This window comes from Musca domestica, unplaced genomic scaffold (genome assembly GCF_030504385.1).
Source record: "Musca domestica strain aabys unplaced genomic scaffold, Musca_domestica.polishedcontigs.V.1.1 7, whole genome shotgun sequence".
NCBI classification, from domain to species: Eukaryota; Metazoa; Arthropoda; class Insecta; order Diptera; family Muscidae; genus Musca; species Musca domestica.
Window position 1 is genome coordinate 5,203,223 of NW_026712383.1, and position 20,330 is coordinate 5,223,552.

Sequence of the window (20,330 nt, forward strand, 5' to 3'; positions counted from 1 at the left end):
GATTTTTCCACTCCCTGGAGAACTGAATACCATCAAATTCCCGCAAAATAAATGAGATTCTGTAAAACCCGTCACCCTCTTTCCAACCAATCTCTGAAAGGTGTTAAAATCCATTGGATCGATGGCTGCTTGTTTTTGCTGGCATGCCTCACCAGACTTTAGTTTAAAAGCGGAATTTCAAAAAATGGTAAGTTTTGTAAATGGGATTTAAGATTTTTGTAATCCCTGGAGAACTGAATCCCATCTGACTCCCTCTAATGTAAAAATTAGGTCTTATACCCCAATCAATCTCTGAAAGGTGTTAAAATCCATTGGCTCGGTGGCTGCCTGCTTTTGCTGGCGTGTCTCGCTTGGCTCTGATCTGATTTAATTGTGTCAAAAACCAAAAAAAACGTCATTTACATTTCTAAGCAGGCAATTCCATTGAAGCAGCCTACCTCCACTCCACTGCCGCCACACATAGGAAACCTAACAACAAAGCCGTTTATCTTTTTTTCCAAACAAATAAACCAAAGCCTGCAATTCTCATTAAATACCATGGCTGCCACTAATTGCATGTGTGGCATAACAAATCAACGCCGGGTGGCGGATAGCAGAGATTGTCTGTGAGTCTGTCTGTCTGTCTACCTGCCTATCTTGCTGCAGCAGCAGCATACACCTGGGCCAATAAAAATGAAAACCCAGGAGAAAAAAGTACCCAGTTTTTATTTTTTCTAAAAAATTACAAACAATAACACTTTGAAATCATTTATTCAAAACGTTTATATGTTTCCATTTGTTCGCTGCAATAATAAAAATCATATAACTGTAATTTATAGCCAATCACCAAGCAACCTACCATGGGGCTATGAGTTATAAACTATGTCGAGTGAAGCAAAAAAACTTAAAAAAGAAAAATCAAAAACAGAAAATGGGTTACTCAAACAGAATTTGAGATTTTTTCTTTCGAAACCAGTTAATGCAGTCCACCACATTGTTAGCTGGCCATAATTTTCAAAATAAAAAGTTATTGTGACAATTATTTCGGTATTGTAATTTATTTACTGAAATTTTTCATTTCAAGTTTTCCATGTGAAAAATAAATGAAAACTGAAAGCATAGCAAATTACACTCGAAAATAATAGAGAACAATTATAAATTTAAAGTTAAATTTAAAAAAGGAAATTTTCCTAAAAGTATGCACCACACTTAAGGAGAGGGGAAAGTATAGAGCCTTAAAAGATCTCTAGATTGACGGAATATAGAACAAGCTGTCCTAATTTAATTAGTTTTAAGGCAATATGATACGAAACAGAAATTGGAAATTTAAAACATCTGCCTGAAAGTATGGTCCACATTTTTATCGAGCCTTAAAGATCTCTAGATTGACGGACATAGAACTAGCTGCCCTAATTTTGAATTAAAAATATTTGCCTTAAAAGAAGCTTCACATTTTTTAAAATCGAATAATATCGATTTTCAACAAATTTGCCGCAGGCTTTTGTACCCCTAGTACCACATAACATTGCTGTATAGTGCATGATACAAGTTCGATAAGGATTATATTAAAAAATATTTATTGGACCAATAGATATATCGGACCGAGTTTCACCAAATGGAAAAATTCGGTTGAATATGAAAAACGACATAATTTTTACATTATTTTTTAAATTTGGCACGAATGAAACCTTCACACGCTGCCCGAATATCGCTCTGCGATATTTTGACCCAGTCCCGGTGAAGCGCTTGCTTGAGGTGATCGACTTTTTGGTATTATTTATTGTCAACCTTGCTTTCTGATACCCCGGTCAATTAATACGATCGGAGAGCGACCATCAACTGTTATGACGGCCCACGCCATCACCATGGCCGGCGCTTGAGTTCTCGTAGCCTACCGAAGGTGCACATTTTCAGCTGACCTCTTTGGCAAGTAAACACGTTCATTTTGTTTGTTTACAAACTGCTGGACAACGAATGTTTTCTCATCGGAGCGGAGAAAACCAAATTCGGCTGTTCACCACTTTCGGCCAAGCGAAGCAACTCTTTAGCTGTTCTGTTGCGGTGTAAGTTCTTTCACTTTTTGGAATCTCAATGGCTTTACCCCGAGCTCATTTTTCAACATTTGCCGAATGGAATATTGCGATATGTTCAGCTCACGAGCCATTTTTCGGCCACTGCGATGCGGGTTTCGATCAAGTCGCTTCTTTACTTTTCGAACCATTTCTGCTGATGTTGGTGTTTCCTACCGTCCACTTTCTTGACGTCGGGCTACACTACCAGTAGCACAATAACGAGCGATGGTACGAGACACAAAATATTTATTCACATTCAAATGCTGGAGTGCTCCTCTAACGAAAACCATTTGTGGTTTTCCAGCCAAATATAAAGACATCACACCATCACGCTTGAATTCCATCACGAATAATTTTTTTTTTTTTGGTACGCTTGTAAACAATATAATAAGCTGTCACTGGAATAATTTTTACAGCTGTCGGACGAGTGGTTTAGAAATGACAGCAGTCATCTCACCCTGTATATCCAATATAAAAGAAGTGTAAGTGCCACAGTCAGAACAAGGCAGGTAAGCAAACCGGATTGAAACCTCTTCAAAGCCCTTTCTAGGTTAGAATATTGTTTTCAAAGTGTTCTACAAATGGGAAAACACTTCAAGGTCTTCCAAGGTTGCAAGACAGGTTTAAACGCCTTCTAAAAATAGAAACCTCTTCGAAGATCTCCGAAGTGTATAATTCAAGGTCTAATGTCTTATATAAAAGCCTTGAAATTTTATAAGGTTTCTTAAAAAGTCTTCTCAGGACACTTTAAAGACTTTCTGTTTAAAGGTATTCAAGGTTTCATCAATTAATTCTGCACGAAATTACCAAAGACTCTTTCAAGTTGCAAGACCTCTTGAAAGGTCTTTTAAGAAAATGATATCTTATTAAAATATTTCCAAGGATCCAAGATATTTTCAAAGGGGTTCTAATAGTTCCTAAAAAAAAAAATTTTAACGGACTTCTTAAAAAAGATATCAACTTGAGGGAAGAAGGTCCTAATAGAGACAAGTCCTCTTTAAAGTTATTCTAAGGACACCTTTTAGGTGTTCTTCTTTAAAAACGTCTCTAAAGCAGAAGATTTGTTCTATTTAATGAAGATCTATTCACCTTTTAAAAAATCATCTGCGGATAGAGAACTTTTGAGAAGATCTTATTATAGATTTTCTGAGAATAGGTGATTTCTTTAAGAGTTTTCTAAGAATAAATCATATCTCCAAGAGAATTCTTAGCGCGAAAATATGCTTCAAAGTCTTCCAATCAAAAGAGACTGCAGCAAAGGCCTCTTTTCTATTGATGGGATGGGATAACATCTATCCCAAGGATAAAATCTTCAAATGAGCTTCGGAAAGGTGTTCTAATGGTGAAAGGATAAAAGTCTTCACAAGTCATTTAAAAGTGGAAGACTCGTTTAGGAGCCTTAAGGTAAATACAATTTTTTCAAAGTATTTCTATAAATAGAAGACATATGCCATGATATACGGATATAAAGCCTTCTGTAAACCTCTACGAAGTATAGAGGACCTGATAGACATTCGAAGTGCAGAAGGCTTCTCCAGACGACTTTCTTAGACGGAAGACCTCCTCAGAGGCATTTTTAAGATAAAACCCTTCTAAGCACTGGATACTTCTTTAGGTGATAATGAAAAGAAAACCTCTTCGAAAACACCTCTGGGATGAAAGACCCCTGCGAGGATCTTCTGCATAAAAAAAGAATGAACTTCTCCCCTCTATAAAGGACCTCCCCAAATGTCGTCTGACTTTAGAGAATCTGTTAAATGTCTTCTTCCATATCATTGTCTTTCTCATTCTTCGAGAGTATCTCTTTAAAATTAGTTCAACTATTGTTGCTGTGACGTGACAAAGATGCCAAATTTGATATCTTCACAATACGTTTCTATGCCATGCGATTATCATTGGACATCTTCTTCAGCTTCTGTTTGTTTTTTTCTTTTCATGTTATTTTTTTCTATAAATTTCTCTAAACGGAAATTCAAGTAGAAGAACGCTTTACGATCCCCAAAACAGCAATTGACGTTAAATGTTTGAGTCAGTCAAACTGTTACCATTTCCATTGAATTTTATTGGGTCGGTGTTCTACATATCTTCATTATTGGGGCCGTTAAATGGCTTACAGAAGGCAGCGATGACAATGACGTTAGACCGGTGGTAATGTGCGTTGCATATGCAATGCAATACATGTTGCATGCTACTTGTTGTCGCTTTGATACAGAATGTTCCAAAACGAGAAAAAGAAGATCTTGTCCAGTGTCCACATGTGTTTGGAATATTAAAACCACTCAAGTTGTTCTATTCCAAACACGAAATAGAATGGACTCAGTGTGTGTGTTAGTGTTTGTGCTTCTTGCGACCCATTTCTAATGAGTTCTTGTCATTTTTATTTTCAACTGTCATTTTGGCTTATTTAGATCTGCGCCTGCGTAAACACATTTCTAGCCATAATTCTCATGGAGTCAAAAGCGAGCGAGAACAAAACGAGTGCATTTAGCTCAGCTGCAGGTAAACCTGTTGAAGCTCCAAACATGGACTTTATGTCACATGGAGATTTTTTTCCTCTATTTCGAATTTTGTGTCACTAATGTCGTATTTATGTTGCATGTGGACACACTGCTGGCTTTGGCCAGCTGGATGGTGGTCTGGTTGGACGGCTGGTTGCCAATTTTTGTGCATTCAAATGTATTAACCTTAGAACTGCACTTTGTCAAACGGACTTGTCCCGGGAGTTGAGCGACAAGCGTGAATGCTTTATGGAGGTTGTTTTCTTTATGGTAGTCTTAATGGGATTTGAGGCTTCCACCTGATTTTGAATGGGGGATTTAAATAAAGCCGGAATTGTAATAAAGGTTGAAAAAATATAATAGAGTGTGAAAGTTTTTTCGGGACCTCTTAAATATTTAAATAAATAGGGAACCCCTGATGCAAATCAACATAACGTGTAAACTAGCCTTAACTAAATTTATATAGACGTAGTTTTCTCACTGCCAGGAGCTAGGAACATTTAGCTCTTCCGATCTGAAACTAGACTCTGGATACCTCTTTTAATTTCCCATAAAACCAAAGGCAGCAGAAAAAGGATAATGAATGTGACCTTAAGCTATCAGAGTCGTACGCAGCAGAGGACACAAGGGACCGGTCCTTTCTCCAAAATAATTATTACTCTTACATGAACATTTAGTTTAGACCAGTTTTGCCCCCTTCGAACGGTACTTCAGCGTTATGAAAAAACTGCAACAACTTCAAACTGCTGTCATTTTTAAGCCACTCGTCCAACAGCTGTTAAAATTATTCCAGTGACAGTTCATTACATTGTTTACAAGCGCATTTTTCAGAAAAAAAAGTTATTCGTGATGGAATGCAAGCGTGATAGTTTGATTTCTTTTAATTTGGCCGGAAACCACAACTGCCTATCGTTAGAGCACTCCAGTATTTAAATGTGAATAAATATTTTGCGTCTCGTAACATCGCTCGTTACCGTGATACTGGTAGCGTAGCCCGACGTCAAGGAAGTGGACGGAAGAAAACAGCAACATCAGAAGAAATGGTTCGAAAAGTAAAGAAGCGATTTCATCGAAACCGCGTCGCAGTGGCCGAAAAATGGCTCGTGAGCTGAACATATCGCAATACTTCATTTGGCAAATAGTGAAAAACGAGCTCGGGGTAAAACCATTGAAATTCCAAAAAGTGCAAAAACTTACACCGCAACTGAAAGAAAATAGACTCAAAAGAGCTAAAGAGTTACTTCGCTTGGCCGAAAGTGGTGAACTGCCGAATATGGTTTTCTTCGAGGAGAAAACATTCGTTGTCCAGCAGTTTGTCAAAGAGGTCAGCTGAAAATGTGCACCTTCGGTTGGCCACCAGAACTCAAGCGCCGGCCATGGTAATGGTGTGGGCCGCCATAATAGCCGATGGTCGCTCTCCGCTCGTATTAATCGACCGTGGTATCAGAATAAATGCCGAAATATTATCCCGAAAATATTCTGGAGGCTGTAATAAAGCCTTGGGCATGAAAACATTTTGGCCGCAGACCTTGGACATTCCAACAGGACTCAGCGCCATGGCACTCAGTATGCGCCACCCAAGAATGGTTACAAAACGAGGTTCCTCGCTTCATTTCCAGCGCACAAAGGCCACCAAAATCTCCGGATACCAATCCGTTGGACTATTGTGTCTGGAGTATTTTGGAAAGCAAGGTTGACACTAAAAAATATCAAAGTGTCGATCACTTCAAGCGCTTCGCCGGGCCAAAATACCGCAGAGCAACATTCGGACAGCGTTTGACGACTTCATTGGCCATAATTCGTGCCAAAGGTGACCAATTCGAACAAATCTAAACTTATTCTAAAATTTGATATTTTTTCCGAAATTTTTTGCTTTCATTCAATAAAATAAAAAAATTAAACATTTTGGCGTTTGACTTTGTTGCAGTTTCTTTATCTCACCTTGTAGAAGGCATCATAAATGTTTTCACTGTACAGAATACCATTTAATAGCCTTCTATATCCAAGAGGCCACTTAAAGGTCTTCTAGCCGGAAAGTATCTCATAAGGTTTTCTGCTTAAAGAAAACATGTTGAAGAAGTATTTAGAAGACCTCTCTCAGAACTTCGGTCGATAACATACATCTCATACCTTTCCGATCCGAAAGGAATCTATTAAAGTTTTTCTATCTAAAAGATCTCACACAGTTATTGTATCAAGAGATATTTTCTAAAAAGTCTTCTTCACAGAAATAGACTCCGATCTTAAGAGACCACTTTTAGAAATTTTCTCTTTTGAAGAACTCTAAAGCTCTTCCCTTTATAGAACACCAGCTAGAAATCTTGTCTCCATAGAAAACTTTTTAAAGGTGTTCCATCAAGAAGAGGAGACCGTTCGCAGGTATTCGTCCTATATAAAAACCCCTTAAAGTTCTTCGGTCTAAGAACTCCTCTGAGAGGTCTACAGCCTTTTGAAGACTTCTTGAAGGAATACTATCTTGATCTCTAATAGTGTTTTCGATAAACATAAGACCTAAATATTGCTCGGCCTATAAAATTTCTCTTAAGGTTTTGTCAGTCGATTAAAAGATCCCTTAGATCTGGATATTTATATATATTTTGTATATATATATATATTTTAATCTAATCTATAGAAAACCTTTGAAAAATGCCTCTTAAATGCCTTCTATTATGAGAAGACCTCTTTAGGATATATAAAAGACTTTATTTATTTTACAGAAGACCCTTTCAGGGTTTCCATATAGAAAAAGCGTGACAAAAGATACTCAATTAAAAGAAGGTCTCTAAAGGAGTATTTTATTTGCAATTTTTCATTGTGTAGAAGACCTTCTAAATGTCTCGAAATATACATTTTAGACCCCACAAAGTATATATATATTCTTGATCAGCTTAAAATTCTTTGTCGATTTAGTGATGTCCTTTCGTCACTCTAACTTCCAAACGAAATTAAGTAGGTTGATAAAATTTTACTCAAATGTATATTGTGTCTGCAGGACTCTTGGTTCTGAAAATGGACCATGTAGGTCCACGTTTTGTTATGGCCCCCATATAATTGTACCTCCCTATTTTCGGTATTTTGATGATTTTTGTGACATTATTCAACGGATATGTTTCAAATTTCGTATTTGAAGTTCGTAATAAATACTACAGTCTATGACAAAAATTGTCTGTGCAGGTCCACGTCTTCGTATAGGCCCCATATAAAAGAAGCTCCCGATATTCGGAACTTTGATGATTTTAACGACATTATTCACCGGAATTGTTTCAATCTTGGCATTTGAAGTTCGTAATGGATACTACAGCCTAAGACAGAAAATTGTCGGTGCAGGTCCACGTCTTCGTATATCATCCATATAACGGTACATCCCCATATTCGATATTTTGATGATTTTAGAAACATTATTCGCCGGGATTGTTTCAAATTTGAAGTTCGAGTGGATACTACAGCCTAAGACAGAAAATTGTCTGTGCAGGTCCACGTCTTCGTATAGACCCCCCCGACCACCCCATGTATTTCGGTATTTCGGTGATTTCAGCGAATTGTTTTAAATTTGGTATTTTAAGTTTGTAATGGATACTACAGCCTAAGACAGAAAATTGTCTATGCAGATCCAGGTCTTCGTATAGACCCAATATAAAGGTGCCTCCCGATATTTGGTATTTTGATGATTTTAGCGACATTATTCACCGGAATTGCTTCAAATTTGATATTTGTGTCTATGCAGGTCCAGGTCTTCTTATGGGCCCCATATATCAGTACCTCCCTATATTCGGTGTTTTGATGATTTTAGGGACATTATATTGTAATGGCCTATGACATAAGTTGCCTATGCAGGTCCACGTCTTCGCATAGACCCTAATATAAAGGCTACATTCGGCATTTGTAAGATTTTAAGAGAATTGTTAACTAATTTTATTTTTATTTATTTATTTATTTTAATTTTTTTTATTTATTTATTTATTTATTATTTTTTTTTTTTTTTTTTTGAAAAATTGTCAAATTCGTTCCAAATGGTGGAGTGTATTTAAAATTCAGCCCGGCCTGCTTTTCTACTTGTTACTAGTTCTTAACTCCAATAGTTGTTTCCACATTTTTAATTACTTCAAAGGTCCCTAACTTAGATGATTTCACCTTACAGCCCCTTTCTTCAGACCTCTATTCATTATATATTTTTGTGCCCACGCAATGGCAGCCTCCGCTTTGTCTGTGATCTCATTGATACGCCCCTCGAGCAACTGATTTTTGAAATTATTGTCTTTGGAAATAATGGCTTACGATGCTGCTCCATAAGTTTTCATTATTTTGTCATGAGATTGAAGATCTTTCTCTTACTCCCTAATAATGGGTTAGGAAGCTCTTTTGTAAATAGTTACACATATAAAACCATTGTTTCATCATGAGTTTCCCTTTTCTGGAATAGAACACCTCTTGAGAGTTTTCTGCTTTTCAAAGACTGGTTGAAAGACTTCTGTCTATGGAAGATATCTTTCCAAAGAAGACCTTTTAATTCTCTCTTCTGCGATAGAACACCTCTTGAGAGTTTTCCCCTTTTCAAAGACTGGTTGAAAGTCTTCAGTCTATGGGAGATTTCTTTCCAAAGAAGACCTCTTAATAAGTCATCTCTATATAGGCTACTTTTTGGGGAAACCTCCTCTTCCTCTAAGCCTATCAGACATCCCCCTCAATCATTTTTCATAAATTAAAACATTATATTTTGCCTCTAAGCCAATAACTCAACCACAATTTCTAATAAAATAATTAATGGAAAATAAATTGTTAAACTAGCTATCAATAAAACAATGATTTCTTTATGGCGATATTGATATGTTTACAGCGGCAGAAGCAGCAGAACAATGGAGGAAAAAAACAGAACGACTAACGATGGCTGCATGATATATGGGAGAAAATCGAAAAGGAGGCACATTTTACGCGCCAACAATCGATTCAAACAATTCATGGCATGGCTAGACCAAGTAAGGAGCCATAGATGGGATCCATGGATGGATGAATCAATGGCTGGCTGGCTGGTTGGGTTGCTGGCAAATGGTGAATATGTTTCTTTTCTTTTTTTATTTTGCCATTCCAGAATTTCTGAAATCAACAATGTGAATCAAATGGCTTTACTGGAATGGTTTCTAACAACAGCAGAAGAAAGAAAGAAAGAAGCAAAATAAATATAGCTGCAATTTATTTTTTTCTTCCTTTTTCCATGGCAATGATGTTTGTATTTGGAGATGATATCAAAGAAATGAACTATTTATAAGAGAAGAAAAAATAAACGAAACCAAAAATACTGGAGCACCTCTGGCCCCCAGTTCTATGCGACAGTCATGAAATGCATCACTGACGACGACGAAGACGACAATGTAAAACCTAAAATGGAAATGCTCCACATGTTCATACCATCAGCAAATAAACTGGGTGTGTTTGGCTTGCCTGTTTTTAGAAGATTTGAAAACCAAGATAAATGTTTTATGGGAAGATGTATGGCATTGCCAGCATTCATTTCCAGTTTCAGTTTCATTTTTCAATTCTATTCAAGAATAGAATAATTTTATTTTCTCCTATTTTTTTGCAAAATCTCAAAATAAATGGCTAAATGATATCGAATGGAAGGGAAAAAGTTCCAAATCTGATTAAGATTTATATTGTCTGCAAGAGCAATGTCAAGGTGGGGCAGGTTAAACATTCATCACCACAAATGGAACAAAAAAAGAGAAAGGAGCAAAAAAAGATTTTACATTTTTTAAAGATCTCTAGATTTCAGAATTTGATTACAGAATGAAAACCCCAATTACTTAGCCTATGTCGTATTAAAACAAGCCACAAGAAAATAATTAAAAAATGGCCGAGACAACACCTTTTGCCAGCAAATGACCCCATCCTTCATTAAACAGTAGCACCGAATTATAGCCACTAAATTCAGCTTACAGCCAATTAAATGTATGCTCATCACACACACACACACACACACACTAAGTAGCAATGACCATTTAAGCCATAAAACACAAAGTCTCAAACTCCCACACCCACTCCCATGGCTGACCACCTCCTCTGCCCAAATTTTGGGCTCCTCTCGTTTTTTAGGCTTCCTTAATTTAAAAGCCTATCCGATTTCCCTGGCAAAGGTGTGCCACCAAAGCACACAGAGCCAAAATAACTTATGGCAAATATCAAATTACGGACGGTAGTAATTTACGCTAAATAATCAACTAATTACACCAATATTTTACATACCTATATTGCTGTGGTCCTCCTCCGGCAAAGACGTCTCACATACATGATGGTAAGAGAACGAAATTCCTTAGGTGATTTAATCGATTGTATGGAGGTGCGTTCGTTTTGAAACCGGATAAATTTTGTTCTGAAATGAAAATGAAAATAAATTAATTAGAAAAATTATAAATTAAAGCATACATTACGGATAATGGAGAAAGTATAGCATACAAAGAGGTATAGAAGAATAACCAATTGTTCTCTAAACCCAGCAAAAAAAAAAAATTATTACCAACTAATGAGGGTCCTTAAAAGTCTTATTTGCTTGGAATATCTTTAAAGAGGATTCGTCTCCATTCGGACCTTTTCTCCTTACCCTGCAAACAAATTTCATTACCAAATAATGGATTTATTAAGTATATCCCAGGAAAATCTTCCATAACCAAATAATGGGATTTCTAATCAACGTTTGACAATCGTAAATACTTCCAATCAGCCTACTAAACTATTATTTCTACAAAATCATGTCGCACGAAATATGTCGTTATTTTTTGGCCACTAAAAATCGATAAATAAGTTATAAAATACATTTTTAGGATTAATGTTCCAGATTCCTTTATTTGGGCAATCGTAACTACTTACAGATCAGTGTACTAACCCATATTTTTAATAACCTCCACCGTACAGAGTCTAAAATTTTTTGAATGACGAACTAATCATCATCGAAATAATAATGTTAGACCCAACAAAGTATACAGGGTGAGATAAAAAGAAAACTGCAACAATGTCAAACACCATGATTTTTACATTTTTTTTTAATTTTATTGAATGAAAACAAAATATGTCGGAAATATCATCAAATTTTAGAAAAAGATTGGATTTGTTCGAATTGGTCACCTTTGGTACATACAATGGCCTCCAAATGCCCAATGAAACCGTCACACGCTGCCCGAATGTTGCTCTGCGGTATTTTGGCCCATTCCCGGCGAAGCGCTTGTTTGAGGTGATTGACACTTTGGTACTTTTTAGTACCAACCTTGCTTTCGAAAATACTCCAGACCCAATGGTCCAACGGATTGGTATCCAGAGATTTTGGTGGCCATTGTGCACTGGAAATAAGGCGAGGAACCACATTTTGAAACCATTCTTGGGTGGCGCGTGCGGAGTGCGATTGTGCTGAGTCCTGTTGGAATGTCCAAAATGTTTGCGTGCCTAAGACTTTAATACACCCTCCACAATATTTTCGCGATAATATTCGGCATTTATTCTGATGTCACGGTCGATTAATACGAGCAGAGAGCGACCATCGGGTGTTATGGCGGCCCACACCATCACCATGGCCGGCGCTTGAGTTCTGGTGGTCAACCGAAGGTGCACATTCTACACATTCTCACTGATAAATGTAGTCTGCACTAAATGTTAGAAAATTTGGTATTGGGATGGAAAGGGATAAAGCTGATATTCTAAAGTTTGATACCGATGTCAATGTTGATTTCTAAGGCATACATATGGAGACGTTGAAATTTTATTGGACAGAAAAATTGGATGTGGGTCCAATTAGTTTTCGTTTGATAGGCGATCGACTGGGGAGATGATAGAAACTCCCTTCAAAACAGATGTGTCTTAAAAATGAGCGATATTTTTTCACCCACCAAGAGAATTCCACAGAGCATGGAAGCTATATGTGTTAAGGATATTCTCTACAGGAGCAACATATATTCTCAAGAAACTTCGACTTTTTCCTACAGGAAATCAACAGTTTATCTTTGATAGGGATTTTTTTCCAAGCAGAAACAATCAGCCGTCAGTAATTCGGAGATTGTTTTGTAGAAAATCACTTAATGCCGTTATGAATTGAAACTATCACTAGCCAGCGTCTGATTCACATATCGCATATCTTCAATCTGATTTATTGTGTTTTTCATTGCCTAATTTATGGCAATGTAATTAAATTGAAACTGAAGCATACGTCTAGGCGCAAATATGAAGGAAAATCCAATGATTCATCGTCTTTGTTGAGTCATGGAAAAAAATCTTGTAATAACAAAAAGGATTTGAGGGATTTCTTGTTAGTCATGGGAAATTCATGGAAAAATACAAACTTTTAAAGCGATTTTATTATCTCATAATTCTGAGAAGCCTTAAAAATACAAAAATATTTTTTTACCTAACTTATTGACAATGACAATATTTCACAATGAAATTAGATATTTGAAAGATGCATATGTAGTATTCCAAAGAGGCATGGATTTGAACGTAATAATTTCCCTAATGTGGACACCGTGCACATGAAGAACAAAGAAGGTTGAGATTATTTTATTCTTCTGGCTAATTTTTTTCCAAAGAAGATACATCTTTCAGTTATAAATCCGAGTCAACGGCTATTTAATCAGAAAAAATTAATGTTTTTAACAATTTCGATATTTTTTTTACAAAATCCTCCAAATAAATGACAACAAAATGTGAATCGGTTAGAAAAAATCGAATATTTGAAACCCAAAAGTGTTTTTCTATAAACATCAAAAAATCAACTTTTAATCTCCACTGCGTATATTTTCTTTAACCTTTTCGGTATATGTTTATACCCATTCAATTATACCCACAGCCATATGTGTAGTATATATCCAAATCCCTATATTTATACGACCAAAACGTGCCTCATCGAAATAACAATTTTCGACCCTAGGTATATTTGGAACAAATCCTTTTTAGGACATTTGGAGTCGGATTTAGCGATGTCCGTACGTCTGTCTGTCTATCTGGCTGGTGCACACGATAACTCTAGAAGGGAATATCCGATTTGGTCCAAACTTGGTACATCGTAAAATTATTATCAAACTTAGATCGAGTTCGGAGTTGGGCAAAATCGATTCACTCCATCTCGTACCTACCCCACAAAAGATCAAAATTTTCAAAGAAAATATTTTACTGCACCGAGAGAGGGAGGATAATTCGATTTTGCTCCAACTTGGCAAATCCTAATATTTGGATCAGCGAAAATTGACAATATCAGTTCTCTCCATCAAATGCCTTCTCCACAAAGGGTCAACATTTAGAATAAGTATAACTCATGTAAAATGTGATGCAAGAATCCGATTGTCTTCAAACTATACACATCACAATAATTTTTATTAACCCAAGATCTAATGGCATACATCGGTCCACTCCTTCTGGTACATGCCCCGCAAAGGCTATACATTTTGAATATCCATGAATTAACATCCGAATCCATTCAGACTTGGCACATCTCAATATTTTTATCAACACAAGGTCTTTTATAAAGATGGTAGAGATCGGACCATTCCTTCTGTTACCTCCCCCACTAAGGTTCAAAGTTTCGAATTACCAAAACTATTATTAAATCCAAAATAAGCATCCGGTTCTCTTCAAATTTCACACATTCCATTATTTCTACTAGCACAAGATCTGCTGTGAATATGAATATATATCGGTCCACTCCTTCTGGTACCTCCTTCACAAAGGGTCAACATTTTGAATATCTATGAAGCTCATAAGGCGCGAAATTAACATCCGATTCCGTACATGCTTGACAGATCTCAATATTTGTATCAACACAATATCTCTTATAATGATGGTAGATATCGCATCGTTTCTTCTGGTACCTCCCACAAAAATTTTAGAATTACAAAAACGATAATAAAATCCGAAATAATCATCCGGTTTTCTTCAAATTCCACACAGGCCATTATTTCTACCAAACACAAGATCTGCTGTGAAGATGGGATATATTGGTTCACTCCTTCTGCCACTTCCCCCACAAAGGTTTCAAAATTTTGAAAAACCAAACGCTCTTAAAACTCTTTATAAGCATCCAAATCTCTTCAAATTTCACACATCTAAACATTGTTGCTAACGGAAAATTTAGATAGATATCTGCCAACCCGTTCTGGTACCTCAACCACAAAGTCGGTGATTCTATACAACTTGATCCACTCATAAACAAATGTTGTTTTTATAAAGACAACAATAATGGGACTAAGCCTGTCTATTTTGCAACAACAACTTGCTATAATTAAATATTTTCCTTAGCCAGAAATCTGATGTGAATTTGTAATTTATCGGAATTTATGATTTCTTATAAAATTGGATATAAATCTTCGATTTCCTTTAAATTTTGCACATACCAATATTTTTATCTGTTGTAGATGAAGTGGTATATATCGGTCCGCTACATCTGGCTGGTACCCCACGCATATTTCCACATTTTCCAAAAATTTGCACATATCTCATATAAAGTATGGGAAGTAGATGATATAGTCCAAATATGGCACGTTGTAATATTTATATCAGACTTAGGTCAGATACGAATTTTACAATATAGACCAACTGTTCGGAAGTGTGAACTGTTTGTATAATCATAACTCAAAGCTGCGGGTATACATCTGTCGGTAAAACCTGACTGATACTATTTTACTTGTTTTTATAAACATCGGATAATCAACTTTTACTCTCCACTGCGTATCACTACTTTTTTCTACGAAATTTTCGGAGTATTTTTATAGTTTATTATTTAATTTTTTCAAAATTTATTGTCAAAATTTTAAATTATCTAAAATCCCCGCACAAATGACTCATTTCATTAATTTCATATTTCTTTCATAATGAATTCTCTAATATTTTTTAAGCATTCTTTTAGACAAGCTTCATAGCTTCTTTAATTCCATTTATCTCTTCTACTCCAAAACACCTGAAAAGAAGAAGAAGAAGAAAAAACAAAGAATTTGTTTATTTTGTTCTTAATTGTTTAGTGTCATTAACACCTTGGCAGCGGCGGTTAATTTGTTTATTTTGTTTTGATTTTCTTTTGAAGACGATTTCTTTTCAATGATTCTTTTGTTTGGAAGTCCCCCAGCTGAGGAAAAAACCCTAAAACTCAAACGATTGATGAGTAGGCCGGCCGTGCTGCCGTGTTCGGCAACATCATCTCTTCTTTTACAAGACCCCATTATTACATTTGGATTTTATTGGTTAGCTACTAAAAAGCTGGCTAACTGGCGGGTTACACGTGCCGCCGCCGCCTTGTAAATGCCGTATCTTAACTGTATTAGGATTCTTTGGAATTTGTTTTTTTGTTTGAGTTGAACTTCACTTCACATGATGGCTACAAAGAAGAAATAACAAAAAAAAAAACAACACCAACAACAAAAGCAAATACAAACACAACAAGTTCAAGTGCAAGTGCCATAAAAAAACGGCAAAGGCTGCGTCAGACAAAACAAAACAAAACGTCAAAACAGTTTAAAGTCACTTAGCCAGCAAGTCATTCAACATCGTTACAATGGTCCGCCTGATTGCCTGTCCGTCCGTCTCTCCGTCCACCTTTTTTCATTCAATATGCAAACAAAACGTCATATTGCCAGTCCATCCATCCATCTCGCCGTCCGTCCGTCCATCCGTTCGTCTCTGAAACACCAGTCCTTTTATCGCCAGCAATTCTCATATCTTTTGTTCCTCAAATGGTCGTTTTGATAGATAGGAAGTAAATACAACAGCAACAACAACAACAGCGGCGCGGCAAGTCAAACGTTGCATGACAATGTCCGCTTTATAAAACCGTTTATGGAGAGTAGTCAATATTTGAATAATTCTTTTATGTCGAAATCCCCGCCGTCACGCCGGTTACATTTTACAGCCAAAAGAAAAACAAGAGAATGAAAAAAAAAAAAACAAAACGCTAACAAAACAACATCTCCTAAATGGCCATAATCAACAAAAGCTAATGCAAAAATAGCTAAGGACTGATAACGTTTATCGTTAACGGGAATTAAGAAGTGAATTATGATAATAGCAGGGGGAGGGAGATTGAGGCTGCAATTGGTATTTAATTTAGCAGATCACATGATATAACCCTAATGATAGAAAATGGGTTAGCAAAGGGTTAACACGTCAATCACACCACGCTCTAAGGGTCCATGAAGCAATTTTCTTTAAAAAATCACATTTACTGTTCTACTGGTCTTCGTCGAAATTCTCTTAAAAACACCTTTACTTTTCAAATAAACGATAAAAACTTTTTTTAAATCCACGTTCAATGTGCCTTGAAGATATTTTTTTTAAAAAATCCGCGCCCAATAGTCTTTAGAAAAAAATGAAAAAAAAATCTTAAAAATCTGCGGCTAGTAGTCCTTAAATATTTTTTCTTCAAAATCCAGGTCGAATAGTCCTAGAAGGACTTTTCTTAAAAAAAGAGATAAAATGAAGATAAAAACCTTCGGCTAATAGTCTTAAATGTTCTTGAATATTCAGGTCTAATTCTCCTTGAAAGAAATCTTAAAAATCCGCATCTAGTAGTCATTAGTGAATTTTCCCCCAAAACCCAAATCGAATTGTCCTTGAAGAAATTTTCTTGAAAAATCCACGTACAATTCTCCTTGAAAAAATCAGCGTCTAGTATTCCTTAGAGAGTTGAGGAAACTCAACATCCAGTTCGAATAGTTCTTGAAGGATTTTTTTTAAAAAGTACACGTACAATGGTCCTTGAAGATAATTTCTAAAAAAATCGGCGTCTAATAGTCTTCAAATAAAAATTCTTAAAAATTTAGGTCTAAATCTCATTAAAAAATATTAAAAATCCACGTCTAGTAGCCCTTAGAAAGGTTTTCCTCAAAATCCAGGTGGAATAGTCCTTGAAGAAATTTCCTTGAAAAATCCACGTACAATGGTCCTTGAAAATAATTTCTAAAAAATCCGCGTCTAATAGTCTTCAAATAAATATTCTTAAAAATCTAGGTCTAAATCTCCTTAAAAAATATTAAAAATCCACGTCTAGTAGTCCTTAGAAAGGTTTTCCTCAAAATCCAGGTGGAATAGTCCTTGAAGAAATTTTGCTGAAAAATCCACGTACAATGGTCCTTGAAGATAATTTTTTAAAAATTCGCGCTTAATAGTCTTCAAATAAATGTTCTTAAAAATCCGAGTCTAATTCTCCTTGACAAAAAATAATATTAAAAGCCGCGACCAGCAGTCCTTAGAGAGTGTTTCCTCAAAAAATAGATCGAATAGTCCTTAAAGAAATTTCCTTGAAAAATCCACGTATAATGGTCCTTGAAGATAATTTCTAATAGTCTTCAAATAAATATTCTTAAAAATCCAGGTCTAAATCTCTTCAAAAAAATATTAAAAATCCACGTCTAGTAGTCTTTAGCAGAGATGGGCATAATGCACTGTATTTTTAGTGCACTAATAATTTCACTATCACTGTTCATGTAGTGGTAGTGCAATTTTTAATTCCACTACCACTAAAGGGTTAGTGGTAGTGAAAAATAAATTGCACTACCACTAACCCGTTAGTAATATTTAAAAACAAATTGCACTACCACTAAATTTTAGTGGTAGTGAAATTTCAATAGCACTACCACTAAATTTAGTGGTATTTAAAAAAACTTGCACTAAATTAGTGGTATTTCATAAAAAATAGCACTAAATTAGTGCTATTTAGAAAATTAATCAAATTTTATGAATATGTACTATATATTCTGAATTGTTGTTTCCTACTCACTTCAATAAACTTCATTATAGCTGGTATAATACTTATATACATAGTGCTTTTTTTGGCTTCGCTAAAATTTAGTGGTAGTGCAAATTTTTTTTTTGAAAAATCACTAAATTTAGTGGTAGTGCTATTAAAATTTCACTACCACTAAAATTTAGTGGTAGTGCAATTTTTTTTTAAAAATCACTAAAGGGTTAGTGGTAGTGCAATTTATTTTTCACTACCACTAACCCTTTAGTGGTAGTGGAATTAAAAATTGCACTACCACTAATTATTTAATTCTTAGTGCAATAAAAATTTAGTGCAATATGCCCAACCCTGGTCTTTAGAGAGTATTTCCTCAAATCCAGGTCGAATAGTCCTTGAAGAAATTTTGTTGAAAAAATCCACGTACAATGGTCCTTGAAGATATTTTTTTCAAAATCTGCGCCTAATAGTGTTCTAATAAATGTTCTGAAAAATCCAAGTCGAATTCTTCTTGAAAAATTAATTATTAAAAAACCACATTTAATAGAGAGTATTTCTTAAAAATCCACATCGAATAAGTCCATGAAGAAATTTTCTTAACAAATCCACGTTCAATGGTGAAATGGTCCTTAAAGAATTGTTTTTAAGAAATACACGTCGATTGCTCTGATAGTCGTTAAAATTTTTTCATTCAAATCCACATTTAATAGTTCTTGAAGAATTTTATTGCTCTAATTTAAAGAACATTTTTATAAAAATCCATGTTGTTTCCTGTAATAATCCTTGAAGAAATTCTTAGAACCTCACATGTAAGGGTCCTTAAGGATTTTTTTAATAAAATCACGTTTTTTTAATCATGTATCCTTAAAGAAATTTTCTGCGAATAGAAAAAAAAATACAACGAGAATACTCTACTCGAGAATACGATACTCGAATAAGAGCGGGTATGTTTTGATCGTTTTCGAGTCGCTCGAAATAGAGTAGAATCATTTTTTATGAGTATTTCTTTAGTTTCTGATACACCGCCGCCTCTCGTGAGTATTTTTTTCTCAGGAGTAAAATAGAACAAATTGAAGCTCTCTAAAAACAGTCCCGCTTCTCGTGAGTATTTTTCACTCACGAGTAAACTAGAAGAAATTGGAACTCTGTATGATACTCGTTATTAAAGTCAGGGTTTGTTTTCTGCTATTAACACGCACACAATCACAGTAATAGTTTTGATTTTTTTCAATCGTTGTGACCAGGAAAATTTAGCCACGTGTGCTCTCTTAGAGCGAAATTGTCTCCATAATCAAAACTATTGAAAACAATGTAATAAGAGAACAACAAAATTGGGAGAACATAAAAGAGTGACTTTCTGCCCGGCTATAGACTAAAGCATTCACCCATAAAGTCTAACGAATATTCTCTTTTTCTCATACGCATACATTATTTTCTGGTCTGCCTTTGGTCGACACTACTCTGAAACAGAGCCATGCACAGAGTCACACTTTTATGTATCCAATTCTTCCTTACTTTCTTATTATATTTCTGTAGGACTTTGGTTTGATTTCGAGCCAAAAGTCGGATGAAACTTTGGATTTCAAATGAGTGTTTACCTGAAAGTTATATGGAGTTCTCGAACCGAAGGATGAATTCTCAAGTTTTTGCCGATATTCGAACCGAATTCGTACCAAACTCGCAAAGATATTCATGGGAGGAGATTCAGTAGAGAAATAAGGGTTGTCGTGCTGAATTCGAACCGAATTTTAAAATAATATCGTGCAGATTTATTATTTTATTATTTCTGTCGACTTTCTAACCAATTTCGACCAGAATTTGGAAGAAAGATCTTATGACATTGTAATGTTTTTGGTGACTTTTTTGAATTCCTTACAATTCCTCATTTTTATACCCTCCACCATATTTAGTATGGAGGGTATATTAAGTTCGCCATTCCGTTTGTAACTCATCGGAATAATAATTTTAGACCTAACAAAATGTATATATTCTTGATCAGCGTACAATTCTAAGACGATTTATGTCCGTCCGTTCGTCTGTCTGTATGTTGTAATCACGCTAGAGTCAAAACTAATTAAAATAAGA

General features: G+C 35.4%; 1 protein-coding gene across 2 annotated transcripts in view; it reads right to left on the reverse strand.

The window, feature by feature from the left end:
- Nucleotides 1-20,330, reverse strand: part of LOC101901317 (GTPase-activating protein CdGAPr) — a 220,957-nt gene that overhangs the window by 103,764 nt on the left and 96,863 nt on the right. For both annotated transcript variants that reach the window (XM_059130256.1, XM_059130257.1), the window contains one exon: nucleotides 10,787-10,913. The gene's annotated coding sequence lies outside the window, so the exon portion shown is untranslated. The remainder of the gene's footprint in view (nucleotides 1-10,786; nucleotides 10,914-20,330) is intronic.